This window comes from Macaca nemestrina, chromosome 16 (assembly GCF_043159975.1).
Source record: "Macaca nemestrina isolate mMacNem1 chromosome 16, mMacNem.hap1, whole genome shotgun sequence".
Taxonomy (NCBI): domain Eukaryota; kingdom Metazoa; phylum Chordata; class Mammalia; order Primates; family Cercopithecidae; genus Macaca; species Macaca nemestrina.
Window position 1 is genome coordinate 7,551,643 of NC_092140.1, and position 20,748 is coordinate 7,572,390.

The window sequence follows — 20,748 nt, forward strand, 5'->3', positions numbered from 1 at the left end:
CTCCTTGCAGGCTTTTTTGAGCCACCTTAGATGGTCAAAAGGCAGTTTTACCAGGGCAGTCTAGGATGCTTCTGCCCAGACCTTTGTTGAGTCAGACTTGCATGTCCCAGCATTTTCCAACTTCCTCCCTGTTGCCTTCCATGCAGTCATCTCCCATAATAAAATTCTTGCCTAGTTAATCCCATTTTGCAATCTGTTTTTCAGAGAACTCAGATTAATGTTGCTTCCAATTTCCACTGCAACCTCTGTACTCCAGCTTCCATCATCTCTCTCCGGGTCTCCTAGTCTTCTTGCACCAATCCCTGTTCTTGGGTGATCTATTAATATTATCGACAGATAATTATCTTCCAAAAATGTAAAATACGTCACATCACCTCCTGCATACAACTAAAAGATTTCCCTTTCCTTTAAGTTAAAACCCACACCTTGATGCCCTTATACAATCTAATCCTGGTCTTCCTCTCCTCCCTCATCCTTCCTTTTATCCTCATGCTCTTAGAGTCTTAATGGGGCTCTCACTATTTCTTTTTTTCCTTTTTTTTTTTTTTTTTTTTTTTTGAGACAGAGTCTTGCTCTGTCGCCAGGCTGGAGTGCAGTGGCATGATCTCAGCTCATTGCAACCTCCACCTCCCGGGTTCGAGTGATGCTCCTGCCTCAGCTTCCTGAGTAGCTGGGATTACAGGCATGTGCCACCGCACCTGCTATTTTTTTCTTTTTTGTATTTTTAGTAGAGATGGGGTTTCACCATGTTGGCCAGGATGGTCTCGATCTCTTGACTTCATGATCCATCTGCCTCGGCATCCCAAAGTGCTGGGATTACAGGCGTGAACCACCGCGCCCGGCCTGACTCTCACTATTTCTGACCATGAAATGCTCCTTCTACAGATTTTCGAATGGTCTGCTCCTTCTCCTCATTCAAGTCACTGCTTAGATGTCACGTCCTCAGAGACCCCTTTCTTGATAACTTCCTCAGCCCTCCTGCCTGATACTGTACATCTTTAACCATGTTTTAATTTTTTCATACATGATACAACTCTCTGAATTTATATTACTGATGATTTGTTTACTTGCTAACCTTCTGTCCTCCTCCAGGAAGGTAGCTTCATGTTCTGTATTCCATATTCATCATCATGAACATTGTCAGCACTCAGCAGATGCTCAATAATTATTTACCAATGAGTAAGTGGATGTATTTTAGGGGTGAATAAAATGACAAATTTGATGCGTCTGGTGTATCCTGAACAAGTCTTGGTGATCATATGACTATTCTTTATGCTGGCCATGGTTCAAGGAGGGAGCTGTGAGAACACAAAACAGTGTCTCTGAATCTCACATGAAACAATATTTCACGTGACCACAGGATACCATTAAACACATACATTCACTTCTGAGTGTCCTGTGAATTAAATGTAAAATTCTATCTGTGTCCTCAAATGTTATCGTGGATTTGATTATGATCATTTTGGTAGTCACAAATTTGCAGGTACATGCATGAGCAGAAGTACAACGAAGTTCTTGTGAATAGGGGATCCTGGCTGGGGAACAAAGAGAGTAGGTATTGCTGGAATACAGTGGAAGACACTAGGGCTGGGAGCAAGTGTGCCAAGAATAAGATAGGAAGATAAAAGTAATTTTGCATTTTCAGTGGTCATGTTGGTCTAATAGAATGCCATAAGCAAATATCTGCTTGTTATATGAGGCTTTTTTCTTTTCCTTTTTTAATGATCGTGATGATTAATATTTCTTTATAAGCGTCAGTCCACATCTGCTACAAAGCTGAGTGGGAATTCTTACTCCCACTGATGTAACCTTTAGGTAAAGGGTAATGAATGAGAACTCATCCTCCTCATTTCTTTTTTGCTTTGTTTTGCTTTTTTGTTCTTTTGAGTCAGTAGAGAAGAAGCCAGAAAAATGGTAGCGATTAGACAATTAAACCAACTAATTATAGCTTTTAGTTATAATCCTTTTCTTTTTTCCTAGGATTGCAGAAGATTTTATTTATTAAAATATTTCTGACCCATAATTATATTATTACTTGAAAATTGTAAAACTTTTCTTTAATATTTAGCAATTTTCACAAATAGTTTACATTCAAATATGTTCATCAAACTTTAGTTGTTGCTTAAGAATATTCATCTTTAAAAAAAATCATCAACAGTTTTTCCAAAGATTCTTTGTTTGAAAATAGGGCGTTTTTCTGGAATTATAATAAATAAAGTTAATTTGGCTTGAATATAACATGTTTTATATGTCTTCTAATAAATTCAGACATCCCAATTATGATATAGAGATGGCAACAATACATTTGACTCATTGATAAATTGTATATTTAAATTTATTCCTTCTGCAAATGATGTGAAAAATACGCATGTTGCCTCTCTTAGAAATGCAATGAAGTTAAATTGAAATTTTGTCATAAAAGAAGAAAACATAGATCTAAGAGTGTTATGAATTATCTTTGAGGAAAGAGACCTGAATGTTGTAAGGTTTCTTACTCTTTAAAAAGTGAGCAGTGGTTTTTTTTTCTTTTTTTTTTTTAATGTGTCAGTATTTATGCTCAATGTATTCTCTTATTATAACGTGGAACCAGAAATTACGTGCAGGTACATGCTTTCTCTAAACTTTAAAATGTAAAAAAAGACATAAAGTTGTTTTTAAAACGATCAAGTCAAAATTAAAGTGTTGAGATGGGAGCTCTGGCGCAGAGGCCGAATGCACCACTTTCTGAACTCTTTCTGTGGTCAATTACCTTATGATGCCGCAGAGTCTGAAAAGGCTTTGGCTGGGCTGAGTCAATGAAATATTTATGGATCAAAGGATCCTGGAGATGCTTCCTATGGGAATGCATATAATAATATAGTATTTATACAGTGCCGTCTTTGATGTGCTCAAAGAGTTTTACAGACATTCTGTACTTCATCAGCACCACCCATGAAGCAGGTTGGGGGTAAGAATGAATTTTGTTTACAAATGAGTAAAAGTCATACAGAGCAGAGATTCACAGGGGGTGGGAAATGACAGAGCAGGAACTCCCTGTCTGTTCAAAGGTGCAAGGAAAGAGATTAGTTTCCTAATGTCCACAGGGATTTTTAACCTCTATACTTGTGATTTCCTTGGACACCCAATATCTTGTGCTTCATGACCTTTAAAGCCCCCTCGAGTTCTAAAATTCCACTGCTGAATTCACAACAGCAGCTTGCATGGTGGAGGGAGAGAGGTCAGACTCTGGAATGGGATAATCTTGGGTTTGAATCCTGGCCTTGCCGCTCACTAGGGAGGTGAATTTGAACAAATAAGTAATTCGTTTGAGCTTCAGTTTCTTCTTCATCCATGGGATGGACATGTCATATCGGCCTCATGAGGCTGTATGGAAGCACCACTTGAGATGGTGTGGCAAAGCACTTGTCACGGGATCTAGCACACAGTAGGTCTTCCATAAACTGTGTGAGTTAGTATTTTTGGCAGAGATAAAAAGCAGTTTTTTGTTTCTTGCCTACCCTCCTTCACCAAAATGGAATGACCTAACCACATGGTAGGGTTCCAAATGAATGTGCTCCAGTTCAAGTTAAGTGTTGGAAATTCTGTCCATTTTTGTTAGCAAATCAGATGTTTGAGATCAGTTTTCTTTCCTAGGCGTTGTTAGTGCAGGGATGCCTGAATTAAACACTATAACTTTGAAGCCAGCACGTGTTGACAAAGTATGTGGACGGACAGTGCAGAGTTGGTGGAAGTGGCAAGTTTGACCACAGTTTGCACGGAATCAGTGGCTGGAGTGAGGTACCATTCTAGGCTAGACCATTCTCTGCTGCTTCATCCCCCCGGAGGAGCGTGCCAGCTGAAAGGCCCCAAGGAAACGTGAGGTGGGAGAGGAGCAAGGACTTCCTGTGATAGGAAGATAAAGAGGGACTCTAGATCTAAAAAAAGAGATAAAAACCATAGCCCATGAATACTAAAAGGGACCGTTGAGGTTCCTATATGGCAGGTATTATTTATTTCTCTAGTAATGCATATTTACTCAAAAGAATGCCAACCACAGCTTATTAATAGAGGAGCCAATATATATAATAAAAGACTGAAGGAAGATGGTCACTATGCTTATAATTTGTGATATAAAATTTGTATCAATTTTTACTATGGGCTGGGTGTGGTGGCTCACATCTATAATCCTTGGGAGGCCAAGGTAGGCAGGTCACTTGAGGTCAGGAGTTTGCGACCAGCCTGGCCAACATGGTGAAGCCCTGTCTTTACTAAAAATACAAAAAATGAGCCGGGTGTGGTGGCAGGCACCTGTAATCCCGGCTACTTGGGAGGTTGAGGAGGAGAATAACTTAAGCCTGGGAGATGGAGGTTGTAGTGAGCCGAGATCAAGCCACTGTGCTTCAGCCTGGACAACAGAGCAAGACCTCGTCTGTAAAATAAATAAATAAATAAATAAAATAAAATTCTTCCTACGATCATTGACTTAGTACTATAGATGTAGGTATTCTGCCATGTAATTTAACAGTAAGTGAAAATTATTTATTGAATTTTACATTTCCCATGTTTTTGCACTAATGGAAATGCATCTGTGTAACATGTAAATTTTTATATGAAAAACTAATGTTAGTGGCATTTTGGTTTTCTTGGCTATAATGCTATTAGGCACAGGATTGAATAAACAAATAGTGTAAAATTTGATCATCAGCATCATGAATATTTGTATATTTTGATAACAGATGATGTAAGAAAAAAATCTCTAAAGAGAAAAAAGAAGTTGTTGCAAAGTTTGCTCATTAAAGTAAATGCACTTTTAAGATAAGAATTCATCATATGAATCTCTTAGAGATCATATTTTTTGTGGGTAAATTTCAAGAGGAAGGTGAAAAGGTGCCGGGCATAGAAAATGATGTGCTGAAAAACTGACTCCTCAAAAAGTAACAAAAGAAGTTCTGATTCATAGTCTTTGCCAGTTTCCATTGTGTAACTCCTCCCACCATCTACCATGATGCATTTCAGGCAAGTGGTGAATGTGGGGCATTGGAAGAGGCACGCAATGGGCATTCAGGAGCCCAAGAGGTTGGCTCCAGCACAGCCGTGGACCGGCTCCCGTATGGACAATACGAGAGTGAGCTATATTGAGGGAGGAGATAGGAAAACAATAAAAACTGGCAGGAGGCCACAAAAAGCGTAGCATTCTGGAGTCATCTAATATAGGAGCAAGTCGTTCTCAGCACTAACCCAGCATGATCATTTATCAATGTGCTGAGGCTCCGAATAAAAGGCAAGGTCAGCATAGCACTGAGATTGAGAGCTGCAGTACCAGGGCTGACATCCGGCCCTGCCAATTGCTATTTAGTTTTGTGACTTGGTGCTGGTTTCTGAGCCTCTCTGGGCCTCTCAGCTCCTTTTTCTCTAAGATCTGAGGCACACTGCATCTGACTCAAAAGGTCATTGGGAGGGTAAACTAGTTACTACTGGTGAAGCATCTGGGAGTGCCTGACACGTAAGGTTATGAGCTAAACTGTGTTCCCCCAAATCCATATGTTGAAGTCCTAACCCCAGCATCCCAGAGTGAAACCCTATTTGGAGATAAGGTCTTCACAAATGCGATTACATTAAAATGAAGCCATTAGGGTGGACCCCCCATGACTGGTGTCCTTATGAGGAGAGGAAGAGACACCAGGTGTATCAGGCCATTCTTGCATTGCTATAAAGAAATGTTTAAGACTGGGTATTTTATAAAGAAAAGAGGTTTAATTGGCTCAGAGTTCTGCAGGCTGTACAGGAAACATGGTGCTCTTCATCTGCTTGGCTTCTGGGGAGGGCTCAGGAAGCTTAAAATCATGGTAGATGGGGGAGCAAGAGAACAAGTGGGGAGGTGCTTTTAAATAACCAGATCTGAAGAGAACTCATTCACTATTGTTAGGACAGTACCAAGGGGGATGGTGCTGAACCATTAATAAGAAATGGCCCCCAAGATCCAATCACCTCCCAGCAGGTCCCACCTCTAATATTGGGGATTAAATTTCAATATGAAATTTGGGTGGAGACACATATCCAAACTATATAATTCCACCTCGGGCCCCTCCCAAATGTCATGTCCTTCTCACATTTGAAAATAGTGATGCCTTCCCAATAATCCCCCAAAGTTTTAGCTCATTCTAGAATTAACTTGAAAGTTCAAAGTCTAAAATCTCATCTGAGACAAGGTAAGTCCCTTCCACCTATGAGCCTGTAAAATTTAAAAAAAAAAAAAATCTTAGTTACTTTCAAGAGACAATGGAGGTACAAGAATTGGGTAAACATTACTATTCCCAAAAGGAGAAATTGGCCAAAAGAAAGGGGCTACAGGCCCAATGTCAGTCCAAAACCCAGCAGGGCAGTTATTAAATTGCAAAGCTCCAAAAAAATCTCCTTTGACTCATGTCCCACATACAGGGTAAACTGCTGCCCTGGGTCATGATAGTGTTGGTGGATTCCCAAGGCCTTGGGCAGCTCTGCCCCTGTGGCTTTGCGATGTTCAGCCCCTGCAGCCACTCTCACAGGTTGTAGTTGAATACCTCAAGCTTTTCCATGTGCAGGTGAAAGCTGGTAGTGGATCTACCATTCTGGGGTCTGGAGGATGATGGCCCGATTCTCACAGCTCCACTAGACAGTGCCCGAGTGGGGATTCTGTGTGGGGCCACATTTCCCCTCTGCACTACTCTAGTAGAGGTTCTCCATGAGGGCTCCACTAGTGCAGCAGCCTTCTGCTTAGTCACCCAGGCTTTTCCATACATACTCTGAAAAACAAGCAGAGCCTCCCAAGTCTTATTCACTCTTGCACTCTGTGCACCTGCAGGCTTAACATCACACAGAAACCACCTAATTTACAGCTTGCACCCTCTGAAGCAGCAGCCAAGACTATATCTGGGCCCCTTTGAGCTACAGTTAGATCCAGAGCAACCAGAGATGCAGGGAGCAGGGTCCCAAAACTGCACAGGGCAGTGGGGCCCTGGGCCTGGCCCATGAAACCACTCTGTCCTCCTAGGCCTCCAGGCCTGTGATGGGAGGGGCTGTCTGGGAAATCTCTGAAATGGTTTTGAGGCCTTTTACCCATTGTCTTGGCTAACAACACTTGCCTTCTGTTTGCTTATGCAAATTTCTCTAGCAAGTAGTTGAATTCTTCTCCTGAAAATGGGCTTTTCTTTTCTACCACATGCCAGGCTGCAAATTTTCCAAACTTTTACACACTACTTCCCTTTTAAATACAAGTTCTGACTTATTTCTTTGCTCCCACATCTGAGCATAGGTTGTTAGAAGCAGCCATGTCACATCTTGAACACTTTGCTGCTTAGAAATTTCTCCTGCTAGATACACTAGGTCATCACTCTCAAGTTTAATCTTTCACATATTCCTAAGGAAGGGACACAATCCAACCAAGCTCTTTGCTAAGGTATAATATGTGTGGTTTTGCTCTGGTTCCCAACCAGTTTCTCATTTCCATCTAAAATCTTATCAGCCTGGACTTCATTGTTCATATCACTATCATTATTTTGGTCAAGACCATTTAATCAGTCTCCAGGAAGTTCCAAACTTTTCCTCATCTTTCTGTCTTCTTCTGAGCCCTCCAAATTCTTCCAACCTCTGTCCATTGCCCAGTTCCAAAGTTGCTTCCACACTTTCAGGTATCTTTACAGCAATGCCTCACTCCTCAGTACCAATTTTCTATGTTAGTCTGTTCTTGCACTGCTATCAAGAAATACCCAGAAAATAGCTTTACTTGGCTCATGGTCCTTCAGCTTTATAGAAAGCATAGTACTGGTCTCCACTTGGTTTCTAGGGAGGCCTCAGGAAGTTTACAATCATGGTGGAAGGTGAAGGGGGATCAGGTACATCACACAGTGAGAGCAGGAGGCAGAGAGGAATGAGATCTCATGAGAACCCACTCATTATGGCGAGGTCAGTACCGGGGGGATGATGCTAGGCCATTCAGGAGAAACCACCTCTATGATCCAGTCACTTCCCATGAGGCCCCACCACCAACACGGGATTATAATTATGCATGAGATTTGGGAGGGGACACAGATCCAAACTATATCATGAAGAGAATAAAAACAAAAAAGTTGTTTGGGATATAAATAGGGCTAAAACTCTAGCCATTTAGAATTACTTGTTTTCTGAGGATTCTTTGTGATAAATGTTGTGTTGTAATATTGTTCTCACTTTTTGGGAGTAATTAAATTACTGTGTATCAGAGAAAAAATAGTGTACTCTGGCAACAAAAATATCTTGGAAGAAAGTGCAGTGGTATATTGTTAGTATTATTGGTACATATCACATATGTATGTTGTAGAGGTTTGGAAGCAGATGTACTTTGTTATAACAGCAGTGTGTATACACCAAGGGATGAGAACTTTGATGTTTTAAGTTTTCAATCCAACCTATACATTTAAAATATCCCCATAGGCTCCATGATTAAAATACCACCTCAAACCCTGTCTTGCTTTGCAATGTGTATGTATTGTGGTTGCTTTTTCATTTCTCTTTTCTTGTTTTGGGATTAAGTGTAGACTGAAAAGACTTCCGACCTGTTAAGGGATGAGCTCCTAGGTCAAAGGCCATTTCTTCAAAGAGGAGATAAATATGTCCAGTAACTCAGAAGAAGAGGAAAAGAAAATAGATCTCTCTTGAATCTGGACGGATCTTGCTGTGGTACCCTTAAGCAAATGCTGATATTATCTATGATGAAGAATGGACCTTCTCTGTCTGCAGTGTCCTTCCCTGCAGGACTTTCTCAAAGAAAAACTGAATGTGTGAACTCTGAATACAGACGGCAGAGAAACAGAAACATGCAACCAAATACAGCTATAAAACTATGACATGACTCATGCATAATATATTGAAATCATGGCAATTTGGGGGCTTTTATTATAGTCATTAAAAAGTGTGTGTGAACTCTGAAAATCAGCTTAAGATGAAATTTTCTTTCTCTCTCTCTCTCTCTCTCTCTCTCTGTCTCTTTCTTTCTTTTTTTTTTTTTTTTGACAGAGTCTTGCTTTGTCTCCCAGGCTGGAGTGCAGTGGGGTGATCTTGGCTCACTGCAAACTCCACCTCCGAGGTTCAAGCAATTATCCTGCATCAGTCTCCTGAATAGCTGGGATTACCAGTGCCCGCCACCATGCCCCGTTAATTTTTGTATTTTTAGTAGAGACGGGGTTTCACCATGTTGGCCAAACTGGTCTTGAGCTCCTGACCTCAAGTGATCTGCCTGCCTCAGCCTCCCAAAGTGCTGGGACTACAGGTATGAGCCGCCGTGCCCAGCTAGATGAAACATTTTTGACACAACTTTGTTACCTTTGATAAAAACCCTTTAAAACAGAAAGAACTATATAGATAAAGACCAGCATCTCCAAAGAGCTCTGTGGGTGCTTCATAGATACTAAGGAAAATATTTCATTAAAACATAAACTATGGTGAATAATGGAAGTGCATTGCTGTAGAGAAGTAAAATATTCATTTCAGTTGAGACTACGACTTCTCAACACGTAGGGGGCAAAGGAATCCTGTGTGGGACCCTGTTAAAGTACAGACTTTGATTTGGTAGTTCTGGGTTCTGAGAGGAATCTAGGCTTCTGCATTTCCAAGGAAATGGTGACGTGCTGCTCGTCTGAGGACCGCACTTTGAGTGGCGAGGGTCTAGCAGCTGAGCTTCTTAAGGTCAGCAACTATTGCACTCATCTTTAAGCATCCAACATGTAGTCCAGCAGAGATCACTGATAAGCTGATCAACAAATGCTTGCAGGATGGGTGGATGGATGCATGTAAATTAAAAAAAAGGCAAAACGGAGACAAATGCATTGATTTCCCCTCCATTTTCTAGGTCTCCTGGCATGCTAAGTTCATAGAAACCTAAAAAGCTTTTACCATTCTCAAATTTTCTGTGGGGAGAACAAGAACCGACAGTTGAAGGCAAAAATGGCGTTTTCCATTCAAAATAAGAAAGCGTTTCCTAAGAGTAAGAGCCTTCAAACGGAATGGTCTGAGGTCGTGAGCTTCCTGACACTGGAAGTGTTCAGACATTGGCAGGACAATCATTTTAGGGGTTTATTATACTGCAGATCTCAGCGACAAGCTGACAGGACTAGAGAACATTTAAGATATCACCCAATCCTAAAATCCTACGGGAAAGAAACAAGCAGACGGGAGAGGTTAGTGAGGTAAAAAAGACGACCGCTTTAGATTTTAAAACCCTTTGGATGTGGTTCAAATTCCAGCAAGTTACTTTTCTGAGCCTCAGTTTTCTTCTCTGAAAAAGCAGGTAATGATAATGCCTATTTTGTAGCTTTGCTGTGAGAATTAAGTACAATTATCTTTTTATGAAAGTAGCATATCATATAGTAAACACTCTTTTCTTCAACAGAGTGGTGTGCTGGTCAATGTTCAGCAATGAATTTCCCTGTCCTCCCCGCCATAAAAGCTCTGGTTTGTAGGGTTTGCTGATTTTCGTGGTGTAAATGTTCCCATCGTGACCTATTTTAAGCTAGCAGTACCTTAACAGCCAGCTTACAGGATTCCTGAGAGTCTAGCAGCCAGCTCTTGTGAGCCACTGGTGTGAGTCAGCTCCATTACACAACCGCTTCCGCTAGCCCCCATCTTACCTTAGCTGTGAGCCTTTGTGATACGGAGGCATAACAGAGCATTACTTTCCATGGACTTCTATCCCATACTATGAAGCAGATAGACCCAGCATATTAATAATCTCTGCCTCTCATATTGGATGAGGAAGGAGGTGACTGTGGGCTGACTTAATATGTGACAAATTGCATGAGGCGAATGAGACAAAGCTCCTACAGTGAAACCAGGAGCTGCACACATGTGTCCCTAAGAAAAGAGGGGATTACAAAATACTATGAAATAGGAGAAAAATTAGGATTGAAACCAACCAAAGAGTGGGCAGTTGTATTAGAACAGATGGCATTTTTGAGTATGTACTCCTAACACTTTCAATGTTTCAAACTCTCACGTGTTTCTCAGATTAAAGTGCAATCATGAACTTAATTACTCAATAGTTTTTTGTTAAGTGAATTTTGAATTTAAAAAGCTTATTCTTCCAAATTAGCTATTAAATATATGAGCATTTCTATTTAAATTTAATTCTATTACCTGACAAGTGTTAGTTCTTCATCATAATGACAAAAGTGTGATTAGATCATTAAGTTCAACACATCAGAACAATTTTCAAATGATATGCTCTTCATGCATTTGTATTAAGATATGGTCTAATATGAGACCAGAAATCAAATACATTTTAATCTTTGCTGAAAGAATGACATTCTCTGGCCAGGTAGATGTTAAGACATATAAATACTTTTCTTCTTCCACTTATAAAATTAGACAGTAATGGTTAATGGATGCATTGGACAAGTTAATTGTTTAATATAGCAAAAAATTATCTTGTAATGAAAAACATTCACCTAGCCTCAACCTTTTACATAAGTTTTTGTCAATCTTTAATTATTAATCCTAGTTTTACATGAAATAAGTGTCTACAGTTATCAAATCCCTCTGATTGATTTATTCAAAAGTTGGTTAAGGGCAATTGTTTTACCCAATTTCTAATTATACAGTAATAATAGTACAGCTGTAAATTATAATTCAGTTTTCTCCATTTTGGAGTTATTTATAGATCTGAATCTTTTGAAGGTAATAGCTGACATTAGATAGCTGAAAGAAATTAATGACTTCATGGTAGTGTTGATGCCTTGGATACTCATTATAACCTTTTAAAAATATGTATACATAGGTTTGATTGAGTTTCTTCCTCCTTGAAATTCTATGTGCCGGTAAAGGAGGTGACATTTACTAATGGAGACAGTCCCAAATTAAACCCATTCTCTATGGTTCTACTTTGTATTTTTAATATGGATCCTAGAACGGTGATGGAAGTTGAACTAACTTTTTACTGTAATATCAAATGAGGTTTTTTAAAGTTGAGGTTTATAAGAAAAAAGGATGAGTTGAGAAGAATTTAATTCATGCTCTGAGTTGAATTATACAGAAATACATAGAGGTTTTTAAGAGCGAAATCATGTGCAAATACTTGAAGAAAATTATCCATAATTTATGGCATAATTGCCCTATGAATCTTGTATTAAACTAGAAACTTCTCATCACTTGGGTTCTGAAGCAGCTGTCAGATAGGATGGGCTGGGATTGTGTCCTGATGTGGATTCCTGCTCTCTTTTTGGTTTTGAGGCACTTCTATTGGTGCCTGGCTTTCAAGAACCCCCATCTTGGTGTTTGAAAAATATCTTTCCTTCTAGACTATGCAGTGTTGTTCTGTTTCTCATGGGTTTTCACAAAGACAATAGTAGTGGTGTCAACCCCCTATGAGATGGTTTAAAAACAGGTCTGTACATTTTCTGAAATGCCTGCCACCATGGGGTGGCAGCTAAGAATCCTTCCTTGAAACTGAGTGGGCTTTTTAACGCCTCCCATGATAGAGTTTGGTGGAAGTGATGCCCTTGACTCCCAGAAGGCAGGTTAGAAAAGAACCTGAAGCATCTGCCAGATTGTCTGGGGACACTCACGTAGGAGGAAGGCTTACACCCCTGAGGGCTTCAGGCGAGCAGAGCACATGCCTGAGAGGGAGAGCCAGTCCCTGGCTGTTTGAGTTTTCTGTCAGTGGTGTGAGTGAAGAAGCCCCAGGCATCTTCTGACTGTTTTGACTGTAGTTAGAAGACCTGGAGCAAGAATTCAGGAACTACCTGGCTGAGCCCAGTCAACCCTTAGATTGAAAAGCAAACTAAAATTATTGTTTTAGTAACTATTTTACTTCTTTTTGTTTTTTGAGACAGGGTCTTACTCTGTTGCCTGGGAGTGCAGTGGTATGATCATAGTTCACTGTTACCTTGAACCCTTGGTCTCAAGCAATCCACCTGCTTCAGCCTCCCGAGTAGTTGAGATTTCAGGTGCACACCATCATGCCCAGATAATTTTTTTTTTTCTAGAGACAGGGTCTTGCTATGTTGCCAAGGCTGGTCTTGAACCCTGACCAACTATTTTTCAGTGGTTTGTTTACTGCATTAGACAACCAGAATGCCTTGCAGCTTAAGTAAGATGATGGGTCCTGTGTGTTATGTTTCCACATCCAACCTCTGCCAAGGAGAACCACTGGGAAGCTGCTGTTCTGATGGTAAGGTTGCCTACAGATCCACAGTTCCTGACCCTAACAATTCACACAATACCGTTTTTTGGTTCTGCTTCATTATATTTGCAGAACTGAAAGGGTGTCACTCAAAATGAACCCGATAAAATTTTTTTGATGAATTCAACTTGATAAAATAGCTCTTGGTTTCTAACAAGAGAGGCTTGGGAAGGTCACGTATTGGGGGTACTTTGGGCAGCAGTAAGTTTTGGAATTGGATGTTGTCATTTGACCACTGTTTAGCATCAAATGAGTTTCAAGCAAGTGCTTGGACAAACAGTACCCCTGGCACATGCTTCTCTGTTTTCTGGCAGACTGCTTTCTTCTTTGTGTCAATGGAGACAATATTTTCTGCCTTGTTTTCATTTGTGAAACTCCAGTCTAAGACTCAGAAACTCTTTGCCACAACTGTAAAACTTAATAAGCTGAATTTCCATTGCTATTATTTATGTTCCTAGTCTCTGCTGCCTAAACTACACATAGATCAGCGGAGAAGTGTTACTCTTGGGCTCCCTTTGAGTGCAAAAGCTTTCCAAGAGGGATTTTGAATACAGTCTGCACTGCGCCTCTGAGGCTGTAGTCAGAGCCCACAAATGTGTCTCACAGTCAAGCTTCCTGAAGGATCTTGCAATATAATGCTAGGTTTCTGGGGGCTTTGTTGTTTAACTGTTTTCATATCTACTAAGTATTGATAATTCTTGTTGGTTTATGACTGCTGTGTCAATACAAAAATGCCACACAAACCTTATCTGGAATAGTTCTGTAAGTGTAATTGATGGCTATGTAAATAGGATTGTAGTTCCATTGTGCATGAGTCCTTCACCTCCACAGCTTGACGGGTTACAGCAAAAGGTGCACCTCCTTCCACGTGGGGATGGGCTTCTGGCTTTTTGCATCTCACAAGTCTCCATGTGGTGAGTGAAGTGCCCCTGTGCTCCCGAAGGCTCGCACTGCAATCGCTGCCTGGGTGTTTTAATTAAGAGGCTGTGCTGTGATGTGGGATATATAACAAATCATTTAACAGCTCTCCTCTCACTATTGCCCTAGTGAATATAGGACCTGAGTTCATCTCACCCAAAATATCTTCTGCTCAGGTGGCAACTGACATTAGCCACCAAACGGCTGCAGAGGGAAAGGCTAAGAAGATACTCAGCTCTTGAGTCTAAAATTGAACTGTTTGGCAAAACAATAGCCTGGTAAAGTCAGCTATTGTCTTAAGAATGGATTTTCCATATTCATTTATTTCCACTTTTGCCATGTTAACAACTGGGCTTGGAGACCCTGCTTGATAGAACACTCCCTTTGCTGTTTAGAAAAGCCATGAAAGCTTATCTGGAGACAAGAAGAAGGCAGGATGTAAGAGAAATAAAAGAAAGATCTCTTCCTGTTTGCCAGGAGAGAAAGCGGGCAGAGGGAAGCATAGTAAGCAGTGCAGTGTGGCCCAAGTTTCTTCCTTCTCTCAGCTCAGCTTGGGCCTGCAGTGGGGCAGCAGGTGCCATGTTGAACCACCACCACCGCAACAAAACCCTGGGATCCCTGGACTAAGAGACTCAAGGCCTTCCTGGCCCGATGTTTCCAAGTTAGTGTCTCCTATCGGTGCCTCATAAAAGCTTTTTGACAATGATAAAATCAAACTTAGGTATTGTCTTCAAGCAGAACAAGATTAGGACCCTTTGACAATGTATTAACCGTGATATACGTTTTGGTGATTTTCCAGAATAAATGAAACAAGCTAACTTCAGGTTCAGTCTCTTTGCTGTATTGGCACCTCGACATCTACCTTATTTAGCTGGTAACCTGTGGCTGCCTTAAAAAGAAACTTGATGTCACAAAATGAAGAGTAACATTAATTTTTTAACTGATTGTTACAAGCCACCAGGGCCACAGCAGGACATAGAGTTGAGCTCAGAACTGATGATGAGGCTTTAATCATTTAAACTGAGAGCAGGTGGTAGGAGTGTGAGTTAAGGAACCAACAGAGGATGTTGAGATCCCCAGAGACCATCAATAGCGGGTGGCGTCCTGAGCTCTAGGGCTGAGGAGGCGGGTGAGGAAATGGTCACAGCAGGAAGCCTGAGGACAGCCCTAAGCCTTCTGTAGTTGCAGAGAAAGGCCCACATTGCTGGAGGCTGACAAACTTGAACTTTACCCAAGCCCTGGGATTCTGGAAAACAGGAAACGTTAAGAAATCTTCTACCCTTCGCATTCTGGGAAACTGCTTACTGCAAGGAACTACCCTTCCCCGCATGACCTAGATAAGAATCAAGGGAGTCCCTCCTGCCCCAGCCACCACCTTGTTTGCCTGTGACAAGGCCAGACACAGACCCCCCAAATTCCCATTGTTGGCCTCATAAATGATTAGCCGAACTACTTGTCCTCACTGATCAATGAGAATAAAACGTTTGTTAATCAAACTTTGGTTAAGCTTTTCCCTTCCCCCAGGTACCTGAACATTGGCCCACCCTCTGTCTGAGCCAGTCTTCAGCCCCTCCAGGGACAAGGCTGGCCTTGGAGGAGAGCATCTGTGAGTCACTGCCCGTCACGTCACCCCTTCATCCCACTCTCCCGTGCTTGTTTTTTCCTAGCCTTGTTTCCTCCTCCCTATACAAGAAAATCTCCTTTTGCCCAACTCCGGTGATACTTGGCGGATGTTATCATCAGAGCTTTCTGACGTTATCATCAGAGATTTCTCCCAGTGCGATAGTCTCCCCACCCCGCAATACTTCTTTAGAATAAAATCTTTCCTTACTGAACCTGATTTTTACAAGACACAGCGCTAAGACAGTAAGGAAGAAGGGAAGAAAGACCCTGACCCCTCTCTTCTTGCTGTTCAGTTCCCTGCCAGTGCCCCATTGACTGAAGCCAACAGAGATCTACAGGGAAGCCTTTCAGGGAAGGCCAGGATAGGGCTGCACGGAGAAGGGGTGGCATGTGGTGAGGGCTGGGGTGGTACAGGGAGAGGAGACGGCACGCTGTTACTTAGGTCTCTTATTTTTTGTTTTTATTTACTTATACTAGGTTGGTGCCTCTAACTGTTTTTACCATCCTGGATTGGTTCTTCCAGTTCACACTGCCTATTTCTATGCCTCAGCTCCTCCTGAAATTTCCTCATACTTTTCATATTCAGAAGTCATCACTGTAAAGAGTGATGAATTTTCCTTCAGATATGTGTGCATGTATGCTGCATGGACATATATACCTAGGCATATAAATAGTTTCTTAAGAAAAATAGTATCATATATCTAGTTTGGCAACTATCTTTTGTAGACTTAATAATAATAATGTCTTGAATGTCTTTCCATGTCAACATATTTAATTTTAATTTTTCTTCGTTGATAAAACTTTAATTGGTGCTTTTTTTTTTTTTTTTTTTTGAGATGGAGTCTCACTTTGTTGCCCAAGCTGGAGTGCAGTGGTGTGATCTCGGCTCACGGCACCTCCAGAGTTCAAGCGATTCTCCTGTCTCAGCCTCCCGAGTAGCTGGGATTACAGGCGTGGGTCACCACACCCAGTTAATTTTTGTGTTTTTAGTAGAGACAGGATTTGACCGTGTTGTCCAGGCTAGTCTTGAACTCCTGACCTCAGGGGATCGGCCCCGCCTAGGCCTCCCAAAATGCTAGGATTACAGGTGTGAGCCACTGGGCGCAGCTATCAGTTCCTAATTTTTTCATCATTATAAACCATGAGGCAAAAAAATGTTATCATTCACATTTCTTTGCATATTTGTGTGTGGAAAAGTTCTTAGATGTGAAATTGTTAAAGAATATGAATATTAAACATTTTAATAGATGTTTCCATTTTTCCTTCCAAAAAATTAGCCCAATTTTACACTCCCACTCACAGCACATGACAGAACTTGTTTTCCCATGTTCTTGCCAATATCGGGTATTATTAACCTTTTGACCACTACCAATTTGATAGTTGAAAAATGATGTTTTATTGTTATCTGAATTTAATTATTTGTGAGTTTGGTCAGCGTTTCCAATGATTAATGGCCACTCGTCTTGTGTCCTCCGCGAAATGAATCCTAACACTCCTTGCCCAATTAAAAATGAATCTGATACCTTTCCTTGTTGACTGAGAAGAAAATGTCATCGTATCAAGGAGATTTACCTATTGTCATATAGGCTATAAATATTTATTTAGTTTTTTCTTTTACTTCTTAAAGTTTACTTATTTTCTGATGTAGGTATTAATTTTCTATTTATAATATTATATGTCTATGTATTACATATCTTTGTGTACAATAGTTATGTTTTTCTCTTTCTATGTGTACATTTACCTTTTACTTTATAATTTTTGCTTTGAGCTGAGAAAAGCTGTTGTTGTATTTTTTCTTTTGAAACAGTGTCTTGCTCTGTTACCCAGGTTAAAGTGCAGTGGCATGATCACTGCAGCCTCAACCTGTGGAGCTCAAGTGATCTTCCCTCCTCAGCCTCCCGAGTAGCTGGGACTACAGGTGTATACCACCACTCAGCTAATAACTTTTTGTTTTAATGCGTTGCTGGTCTCGAACTCTTGGGCTTCAAGCAAGCTTCCCACTTCAGCCTCCCAAAATGCTGGAATTATAGGCGTGAGCCACCATGCCCAGCCAGGAAACATGCACTGTGGCTAAAATTATACAAATATGTAAGTGATTTTTTCCCCATTATCTTAATGTTTTACCTTTAAGTGCTTGTTCCATTTGGACTTGATGTTAGTGTTAGAAGCGTGGTAAAAATACAGATTTATTTATTTATTTTTCAAATGGCCGGTGAGTTCTGCCAACACTGTTAATAATAAATGTCTTTCCTCCCATTCATTCGCAGTCCTGTCTTTATTATGTGCTATATCTACCTATGTGGTTGTTTCTGATGTGAGCTCTATTTTCTTCCAGCACTGTTTCTCTGCATCATCACCCTGCCACTTTAATTATTATTTTAAATGTTGCTGTTCTCTTTGTTCCTTAAAAACTTTCTGAGCATTTGAAAATATACCCTTCTAAATAAACTCTGGAACAATTTTACTAAATTGTAAAAATGTTATTTTAGAAATGTGATTCTATTCACACTTAACCCAGGTATTAATTAATGGAGAATTTTAATCTTTTATAACACTGAGTGCTCCCACTGTAAACAAGTCATAACCCTGTATGTCATGCAGTAACATTGTATCATGTGTTTCTCATAGTTTCTTTAACTTCCTCATAACCCGAGACTGGGGCGATTTATAGAAAGTATTCGGACATGGCAGCAGCATTGAAACGGACTTGAAGATTTCACTTCTAGCAGTTTGCAATATTTTCTTTGTATAAGGTGGTTCCAAGATGATTTAGAAACGATGATTTTCATAGGTGGGTCCACTGTATGGTTTGACATAGAGTTTATCTTGCGTAGGAGTGGTTCCTAGGTGCACTCCTCACCAGATCAAGCAGAACGGTTGCCATGGACTCATCAATGTGTTAGCCATATCCAGCAACACAACTTTCTCCCATCCATCATGCCCAGGCATGAAGGGAAGGGTAAGGATAGCGATCCTCTAGGGAGAAGGGGTTTACTCGGTGGCAAGCTGAGAGATGTGCTAACTATTCCTAATGTAGAATGGAAAGCAGAGAGAATACATAGGAAAATGGAGACAGGAGGTCACTTTTCCAGCTACTCAAGACTTAGTGGTCCTTGAAACAGAGATCTGTAATTCTGTTCAAATGTTACGAATCACAAGAACCTCAGACACATGCACATTAAAATGTAAGAGTGAATTTCCATTCCAAATTCAGTTATATTTTGGATTATCCACTGTCTTTAAATATTTCCACAACTTCACTCCACTTCCAGCTCCTTCATTCCCATTTCCCTACCTATAATTCTCTTTCATACACAAACATTAAAATATGTGCTCTTTCTCAGAAAAAAAGTTGGCTTAAAAAGGGTGAGTGAATAATTTTTCTTTTCAAGCTGCTCCTAAATTTCTATTGGATTACCCTTGTGTATCTGTGCCAACCATTTACCAGTCTATCTACACTGCAAAATCCAGTACCATTAAAAAGGAAATTACTTTGAAAATTCATTATAAATTAGACATATTTTGTGCTGTCTTCTTTTAGTGTGTGATGATGTAGCAGTTCATCTGCTCTTGCTAGGTTGTTAATTCCAAGCCAAAATATCTTGTGATGAGAAGGAAAAACAAGATCATACAAAATATGAGAGATCACTTGAAAGGGTTTCCACACTCCTCTGAACCACTACCCTTTTTTGTTGCCAATAACTTTCTTTGCCAAAATAGACTCTGATTATGGCAGTAAATTTGGATAACTTACGTTGTATTTTTTGGAGGAGAGAAAATTCACAAAAAAATAGTTTACAAAATTAAGAATGACTTGGAAACCACAATATGAAAAATATCAGAAAGCCTACAAGTGCTATATTTTATATCACTTGCCATTGGTTCTTGAGAGATTAGTTCCTACAATTTTATCTCCATAATATAGTTTGTGGTTTACTAGCTTACACATTGCCTATAAAGTAATTCAATAATTGTCAAATAAGAAGGATGTTTTAAAAGTAGAAAAAAAAAAAAAAGAAAATAATGATTTTAAAATTTTGGTGTGTCATTAATACAGAATAACATAGGCAATGATCTGATATTAATGCCTGTTTTTTTGTATTTGTATGTATCATCTTTTCTTTGAAATAATTTTTAAAAATACTGTTTTTCCTTAAAACATGCATTTGGATCCGGATCTTTAAAAAATTGACAGACTAAACTCTTTTATTATAAGAATTTTGTTGCATTCAGAAGGAGAGAAAATTACAGTAAATCCCCAGAAAAACATGTGTTAGTTTCCTCTAGATGTTGTAACAAATCACCAAAAACATGGTAGCCTAAAACAGCAGAGGTTTATTCTTTTACTGTTCTGGACCTGGCTGAAGTCAGTGTGTTACCAGGACTGCACTTGCTGCTAAGACCCTCGGAGATAATTTGTTTCTAGCTTCTTCCATTTTCAGGTGGTTGGTGGTACTACTCGGCTTGTGACCACACCACTCTGATTTTCTTTCTTTATTTTATTTCATTTTATTATACTTTAAGTTCCAGGGTACATGTGCACAACGTGCAGGCTTGATACATAGGTATACATGAGGCATGTTGGTTTGCTGCACCCATCAACTCATCATTTACATTAGGTATTTCTAATGCTAGCCCTCTCCCAGCCCCCTACCCCATGACAGGCCCTGGTGTGTGATGTTCCCAGACCTGTGTCCAAGTGATTTCATTGTTCAATTCCCACCTATGAGTGAGAACATGCGGTGTTTGTTTTTCTGTCCTTGTGATAGTTTGCTGGAAATGATGGTTTCCAGCTTCATTCATGTCCCTGCAAAGGACATGAACTCATCATTTTTTATGGCTGCATAATATTCCATGGTGTATATGTGCCACATTTTCTTAATCAAGTCTATCATTGATGGACATTTGGTTCCAAGTCTTTGCTATTGTGAATAGTGCCACAATAAACATATGTGTGCATGATTTATAATCCTTTGAGTTTGCTGGATTATACATCCAGGGATTGCTGGGTCAAATGGTATTTGTAGTTCTAGATCCTT

The 20,748-nt window shown here is 40.1% G+C and overlaps 1 long non-coding RNA gene across 1 annotated transcript in view; it reads left to right on the forward strand.

Annotated features, from left to right (window-relative positions):
- The first annotated feature begins 9,141 nt into the window (after positions 1 to 9,141).
- The window catches only part of LOC105485335 (uncharacterized), a 37,362-nt gene continuing 25,755 nt past the window's right edge, over positions 9,142 to 20,748 (forward strand). The window contains exon 1 of the long non-coding RNA XR_989497.3: positions 9,142 to 9,262. This is a non-coding gene — a long non-coding RNA (uncharacterized lncRNA). The remainder of the gene's footprint in view (positions 9,263 to 20,748) is intronic.